An 8,640-nucleotide genomic window follows, 5' to 3' on the forward strand; every position below is an offset into this window, starting at 1 on the left:
ACCAGGCTGGCCTCGAACTCAGAAATCCGCCTGCCTCTGCCTCCCGAGTGCTGGGATTAAAGGCATGTGCCACCACCGCCCCACATAAATAAATCTTTAAAAAACAAAAAAACAAAACCCTCACTAGATCACTGACTTATAAATAGCTATTTCAAATGAAATAAAAAATGAGAGTGTGCCCATAAATGGAAAAGAACATTTGCACAGTAGGATACTACTATTTTGACAGTAACCTTCATGCTAGTATTTAACCTTTTTTCTCCAGGTACATTAAACAGGTTAGTTTCTAACCATCTTGAATCTGTTAATAGAAGCAAAGTTATGAAATCTTTAAGTTAGCTTGAATTTGAAATTTCTACAATTTAAAGTGCTGAGCAAATCCTTCAGCTATGGCTCTTCATAGAGGTCAGTTGGAAGACGTGCAGCGAATACACTTACAAGGGCGGCAGCAACTGAGGAGACACACTGACATATCTACCTGATAGGAACCCAAGGGGATATACATATGTTTCACAGTACCAACAGGGAGCTTAGAGCAGTCCAAAAATGTATCTAAATTATGTGCTTTTTATAGCAGCAATCAAGCTCTGGAAGAATGTTAGGACTTTGTATTTTTATGGTTTCTTCCTCTTTAAATGCCGTTTATATGCACACAGGTGTTGGCTGTCCTGAGATATTGGCGGTCTGTTTTGCCGCTGGGCTAGACTAACAAGGGAATGAACTTGCAGGTTCCTGGTACTCAACCTTATCTGCAGTAAGATCTGGCCCCTGAGGGTCACACTGGAACCAGCTCCACTTGCCGGACACAGACAGGGACCCGAGAGCAAGCGCTGTAGTGTAGACAATGCGATCGGTCCAAGCAAATAAACCAATAAAAGAAGCTTTCCTCAACAACTAGAGTGAGGACGCACTTAAAATCAAGAGTCCTAAATCCATCAGGAGTGGCCGGGGGAAGACAGGCTCTTTGGGTTTTGTCTAAGGATCAAAACTTAGTTTAACTAATGGCTAGGGAAAATTTTTCTAGGTACTTTGATTTGTAATTTGGTCGTTTCCAGATTGGGGATGAAATTTTCAAAAGGAGAGAAAAAACATAGAGACTGTTACAAAACAGAACTGCAGAAGGCAGTTTTGAGAAGTTTTTATCTGCACTTATTATCTAAGCTATAGGCAGAGAAAGGCCTATAAAATATGGAGAATCTTAAATATACTTTGAGAGTAAGAGGAAATCTGTTGGTAACTGTATAAGGAGAACTGATATATAAATAAGGACTGCCTCTGGCAACAAAGATGAAGAACTCCCTCACCTCAGCTTCCACATCATTTGTATTTTAGCATGAAAGATTTCCTAGTCTTCTCAGACACCAAGGTTGGGGGAATCGTAGTCAGTAAAACTGTGGTTTTTACTGAGGAGACAAGGACAAGAGCTTCGAGCTAGGAAAGCTGAAAAGATCTGAAGATACCAACACAAATATCCATATACAGCCATGCTAAGTTTTCTCAACCCAAGGGATCTATGCTCATCTACACCCGGGGTACAAAATGCTCCCCTAAAATTCCACTTATTGCCTGGCCACCTGGCAAAAAAGACACAAATAACCCATTTTCACTCTTTAGCACAACCTCAGTCGCAGAAATTCAGGTCACCACAGCTGCTTGCCAAGTATTGTCACCTCCTTCTGCCCCCCACCCCCACACTGAGCCCCACCCCTACCGCCCAGGGTTCACCAGATAACAGAGTCTTCCCCTCCAGTGACTCTCTAGCTAACTTGGATGGCATTGAGATATAAATGTATTGTTAAAGGTAGCTATTTTTTTCTTTATCCTGGCTAGCTCTCAAGTAAGTGAGACTGGGACTATACAATCTATTTAATTAGCTTTACAAACAATAATCAGACAGTCATTGATCTATTCTAATCCTCTAAACTAATCTGACTACCTCCCAGTCAAAATCCCCAAGATACATGCATCTTAATATTGGTCTGGCTTTCTGGGCTTCAGGTGTTTTCCCATGGTGCCTCTGTACCCCTTCCTTGGGGGCATGTCCCTCCACCCCTCTCTTCCCTTCCCCTGGCTGGTGGAAGCAAGCCCAACCCTATTCTCTTTCTTATCATACATTGGCTGGCCAGGTTTTATTGACAAGTCAGAGAGTAAATGAGGAGCAATGTTTACACAAACTTGAAGCAGGAGATATTTAGAATAAGCATTACAACAGCATATCCAGATCGCAACAAGATATGGGTGCAGAGAAATCAGCATTTGAGTAATACAAGGATAATCTTTTACACAGACCACAAAACCATTATGCCTACATTGAGATACACATAACATACCAGCCCTCCCTGGCACAGTCTTCCTGGTTCTGATGGCCTATGACTGCTTGCACCGGATGCAGGATGCATCAGGTCCAGCCTGGGCTACACAAGCCATGCTTCTACATAGCTTGTTGAGTCTGCCTCACCCTACTCTCCCTGCACCCCACCACAACTCCAGACCTACCCCAGCCCCCACAACTATGGAAATCAGTTTGGAGAACTCTCAAAAAACTAAAATTAAATCTCCCGTTTATTTTTCCACCACTCCTTGACATAGTCCCAGAGGATTCAACATCCTATTTTATAGATATCTGCTCAGCTGTGTTCAGTTCATCAATGCTCTATTCACAATAGCTAGCAAAAGGAAACAACTCAGTGCCGTTGAAATTATGAATGGATGATGAGAATGTGGCACCCATACACAATCAAATATTATTCAGCTTCCAAAGAATGGAATCATACAATTGTAGCTAATTGGATAGAACTAGAAAATATTCTATTGAGTGAAGTAATCCAGACTCAGTAAGACACATTCTTGTTCATTTGTGGTTCCTAGCTCCCATCTTCATGTGTGAGTATATAATCTGAAATAACTGTATAAACCAGGAAAATTAAAGGGGGCAATGGGTAGTGGGAGCTCCGGAGCAGGGAATAGCAGGAAAAATGGGAGGGGCTTAGTTAGGAATGGGGAGGGCAGAAAGTTTAGAAGGAGAGGGAGAGTGGTAAATAACAGGAATGACATTTGAAATACCCATAGGCAGTCATATTATTTTGTATTTATCTAAAATTGCAGGTGATACATATTTTTAAAATATAATTATGCCACTAGGGATGATAGTGCCTCCTCCAAAAACTGTAGACTAAGAAAGAAAAAACAAAGCGGTGCCTATCACGAGACACTTCTTTAGACTTGTTCTGGGGAATCAAAGAAACTCCCCTCCAAAATATAGACAATTGCTCTCATCCTTGGTGACCTACTAGAAGTTGATTCTTTATGGCTGAAAAGACCCCAGAGTTTGGACTCAGGATTTGGAGAGTCCAAGCTGGATCCGCAAGTCCTCCCTGAGGACAACCTCTCATGGAACCGGAAGTTGATATGCAAGCTGCCAAGGGTGGCAAGGAATCAATAGTCCTACGCAGCTGTGATGCCTGTGTACCACAACAGCGACCAGAATGGCAAAACAGACTAAAGATACCACAGTGGCACTTCTACCTTGGCAGTAACCGACAGCTGTGTAAACTGTATTTAATGTCTGCTCAAAAGGAGGGAGATAAATCTTGTGTGATACTGTAAAGCTGGCCAGCTACCTGTGGCTAATGAGGCTGTGTACCTTAGAGGAAAACGTAGCACTGACACTTTCCTAAACCAATATACCTCTTTTCTTTTCTTTTTTTTGTTTTTTTGTTTTTTGTTTTTTTTTTTTTTCGAGACAGGATTCCTCTGTGTAGCCCTGGCTGACCTGGAACTCACTTTGTAGACCAGGCTGGCCTCGAACTCAGAAATCTGCCTGCCTCTGCCTCCCGAGTGCTGGGATTAAAGGTGTGCACCACCACGCCCGGCACCTCTTAACATCATCTAAATACTTATCCTTATGCCCGCAGATAAGAGTAGGTCTTCCTACCCATCAAAGAAACTTCTGTCTACAACGTATGGAGAGCATTAGACAGAGTCACAACTGGTCAAAACACAGCAAACAAACTGACTGCAAGTCCCCAGTCCCAATTGATACAGTTACAACATAACCCCTGCACCTAGGGCTCAGTGAACACTGAAGAAGAGAGGGTGGAAAGACTGAAAGAGCCATAGACTCTGGATGCCTGCCCTGAGTTAATAATCTTCCATATGTGACAGGGAAGCTGTAGCCATGGAATCTCAACAATGTGGTTGCTTCAGTAAGACCTGTACAACACCAGGTGACATGCTAAAGCAGATGGGGAAATCTCATGGGGTCCCACCCCAAGATGAAGATCTACAGGCAATTAATGGCTATCAAGAGAGGGATAGTTACTCTTCACCAGGGATTACCCGGAGTTCCACATGGTTAGTTAGAAAAGCATAGACATTAGGGGCTGGAGAGATGGCTCAGTGGTTAAGAGCATTGACTGCTCTTTCAGAGCTCCTGAGTTCAATTCTTAGCAACCACATAGTGGCTCATAACCATCTGTAATGGGATACAATGCCCTCTTCTGGTGTGTCTGAAGACAGTTACAGTGTACTCATATATATAAAATAAATAATTCCTTAAAAAAGAAAAGCATATATATGCATTTATCTTTACTAGAATATATATGTCACAATAATAATTAAAGAAAATAAATAATGAATTTGGAGGCATGTGGAAGGGTTCAGAAGGAAAGGAGGGAGGGGAGAAATGATGTAATTATATCTTAGGTTTTTTTTTTTAAGATTTATTTATTTATTATATGTAAGCACACTATAGCTGTCTTCAGGCACTCCAGTAGAGGGCGCCAGATCTCGTTACGGATGGTTGTGAGCCACCGTGTGGTTTCTGGGATTTGAACTCTGGACCTTCAGAAGAGCAGTCGGGTGCTCTTACCCACTGAGCCATCTCTCCAGCCCGATGTAATTATATCTTAATTAAATAAAAAATAAAAGTAACATGTCCAAACCATCCCCCATGGAGACAGAGCTGTTAGCTGATCCTAAGTTATCCTTCTCCAAAAGAGCAAGCGCAGCGGCTCAAGGATAGGTAGCCGGGCGCGTGGCCTCGTGCCTGAAACTCCAGAGCTCTGGAGGGAGAGGTAAGAGCATCCAGAGGTCAAGGTCATCACTGACACTGACAGGACAACTGCTTGCATAACAGTTTAGCCACTGATTTTCTTGCCCTCCCAGCACCAGCCGAAGAGTCTGTTAGATCACTGGACTTTAACAGCCTCACACTCCACTCTCTGTGGTACCATTGGGCACACGGGAAATTTTAGATGAAAAACCCATAGTCAACTCTGCAAAGTATACTATTGTACATGAATAATTAGGAGACCATGCTGCAGAAAACGGAGCCCTGTCCACGATACAAGACTGGCATGTGAGTTTTCAAAATGGGAGGCTGGGTACCCAGTGAACATGTGTGAGGCTCTAAGCATCCAGAGTGTCTTCAGTGGCTGAGAGTTTTTTTTTGTTGTTTTTTTGTTTTTCCAGACAGGGTTTCTCTGTGTAGCCCTGGCTGTCCTGGAACTCACTCTGTAGACCAGGCTGGCCTGGAACTTAGAAATCCACCTGCCTCTGCCTCCCAAATGCTGGGATTAAAGGCGTGCACCACCACGCCCGGCTCAGTGGCTGAGTTTTTTATGGGGCAATTGCGTGCAAAGACACCATACAGGCCCTAAACTATGTTTACGAGGAATAGAAGGTTCTACGTAATAGATCATCAGGCAGAACAAAGATGAGGAAGTATGAATAGAAAAGTATTCGGATTGTAACAGGGCTTTCCACCTTAAGAAACAGCACGTGGCAGCTTCCTGAGACAGAAACAGCTGCTGTACAGATCATTTTCCTGTGTCCTTAGTGTGCCAAGGGTCAGAGTGTTTTTAGATGTAGAATATCTGGTTTTTTTTTCCAGACAAGTATGCTGGGAAGAAGCCTTAAAACATTTTTTTTTTTTTACTCTGAGCAAATACAGCTCAGGTTTAATGTGAAATGTATTAAAGTGTATCAAAACCACAGAGTAAATAAATGAACCACTTCTGTACCTGAGCCCACTTTTGTTTGACCAACCCCATGCTTGCTTCCTGTCAGTGCCTCGAATGAGGGGACCATCCATGTCTGCTCACATTTTAGGAGTGAATCTAAACCATGACCCTAGAGAAGATTACAGGTTCTATGTACAGCTGCTTTCAAAAATAAGGTACAGAACAGAACCTTGCAATCTGAGCAGAAATCAGAGGCTCCAGGAGTCCTGCTCAAGGTGTCCTTGCTCAGAGTTCTGCTCCACAGAGAGAGAGAGAGAGTCGGCTTACAGCCAGCCCCAGCAGGGCATTCTGTGCATCACAGGGAGTGCTGGCTGTCCACACTATCCAACACAGAAGCTCCTCTCTCTCCAAGCTTTTGAATGCTTGGAATCTGACCAGCACAGCAGAGGAACCAAATTTTAAATTTTAACTTCAGTTAGCTTAAATTCAAAGACTACTTGATTGGACAGTATGAAAAATGCTAAGGCAACAGAAGAAAAAACAATCAAAAGGCATGCTTGATTCAGTAAGGAACCTGGCAACATTTGATGTGTGTGTGTTTGTGTTTATATGTGTGTATAGGAACTCTCACATGCTAAGCAGGTGCTAATCATTGAATTTTTAATCCCTTTTAAATTTTCTAGTATAAATTTTGAGACAGAGTCTGCCAAGGCCTTTTTGGCCCTGGTAGGGACAGAGGGACATGGTTTCTGCTCCTGGGACAGGGCCCCAGTGTGAGCCTACATGAGTGGGGATGGCTGCTGAGGGGAGAAGCTTGTTTGTGTAATCATGTGCGTATTTTCACACCCCTCCGGGGAATGTCCTCACTGTTAACATTAATGACTCCATGATAATCTGACCGCACAAGTCTAGGAGATAAAGATGTGGCTAATGTCTCAGCTAAATGGTAAAGTCTGGGACCTTCAGGACAACCCTTAAGTCTATGGGAAAAAGCTCTAGATACGTGAATTTGAAGATATATACTTTCTCAACTATGCAAAAATAAGGATATAATATGAATTATGAGGGGCTTCATGAATCTAAAGGAACAAAGGCAACTGCATGAATGAGCCTGCTTGTCAGAACGATACAAGGCAGGCAGATTCTTGAGTTCAAGGTCAGCCTAGGACAGAGCAAAGTTAGGCCCAGGTGTGGTAGAGATGGTAATTTCAGGGCAGGGTTCCACCAAACTAGCTTATCATTTGTGCTTAACAAAGGCAGACAGATCTCTGACTTCTCCTGCAACTTTAAGAAAAAAAAAAATGTATGCTTTCTGTCTCAAACAACTAATGGGCTGGGGTCCTGGGACGCTGATTCACAAGATAACCAAAAGGAAACCAGGAGTAAAGGACTGGATTGATAGGTAAAATAAAAGACCCGACCTGTGTTTGACAAGAGATGAACTATCCAGAGACTTTTTTAGGATAAAAAGAAAGAATTGCTTGGAGAACTGACATACACAGAGACTTGGAAGCATACAGAGACAAACACACAAGACAGACAGACAGACAGACAGACAGACAGACACACACACACAGAGAGAGAGAGAGAGAGAGAGAGAGAGAGAGATTTCTTAGAATAGCAAGCAAACAGAATAGAGACAGAGAAGTCTCCAGGGCGAAAGCAGAGCACAGAGAGAAGCAGACTGGAAAAGCTGTATCAAGCAGACCACAAATTGTTAGTTTGGATCCACATTTGACTTGAAATCGTCCTTTTCTCTGCTCCCAGACACCCCTTCTCTCAGAACCCCTCTCCATGCTGTGACTGGTCCTTGGTAAGAGTCTTGTCCAGGCTGACCCTGAACTTACTCTGTAGCCCAGACAGGTCTTGAATTTGACAGTTCTCTGCCTTTTCCTCCTGAGCAGCTGAGAATAGAAACCTAAGAGTGACTTCCAGTGTTCACAGGGGCCTTTCAGACCCTTCCTGAGCTGCCTTTCTTTTCTGCCTGTGAGCATCTGCTCTAAGACCTTAGCTCCTTCAACTCTCTTCTTCCTCACTCAGTCCCAGTAAAGAGATCTTTCTGGATTTTTAAAAATTGTCTCCAACCCCAAGCCCTAAATTTCTAGTGATTATATTTTGTTGAGAAGAAAAGGGCAGGTGTGTGTGTGTTGGGGGGAGGGGGTTACTAGGTTAAGACTTTATCCTTTGCTGTCCTGATCGCAGCCCAATGACTTAACAGACTTTAAGTCAATGAGTAACCAGCAATGAATGACATGGTGTCCAAACATCCTCAAATATGGTGACTTTTCAGTACATTCTTCTACTGTATTTTTAACCACATCAATTTCCAAGAATGAAAAACCTAAATGCTTTTATTGTACCAATTACATGTTTGGACATTGCTCCCTAAGAGAAGATGTATGCAGTTTATTCGGTCTGTCTGGTTTCCCTTTTTCTCACCCCAGGAACTGAGCCGAGGCCCTTGCACAGGCTAGACCACAGAGGGCTTGCACAGGCTAGACCACAGAGGGTCTGACGTGGGCATGGGAAGATGCTTATTCTTTGTTTCATTAAGATCCTAAGTAATAGTCGGGCGTGGTGGCGCACGCCTTTAATCTCAGCACTCGGGAGGCAGAGGCAGGCGGATTTCTGAGTTCGAGGCCAGCCTGGTCTACAGAGTGAGTTCCAGGACAGCCAA

The sequence above is a fragment of the Mus caroli genome, unplaced genomic scaffold (genome assembly GCF_978045245.1).
Source record: "Mus caroli unplaced genomic scaffold, Mus_caroli_1 scaffold_2, whole genome shotgun sequence".
In the NCBI taxonomy this organism is placed as follows: Eukaryota; Metazoa; Chordata; class Mammalia; order Rodentia; family Muridae; genus Mus; species Mus caroli.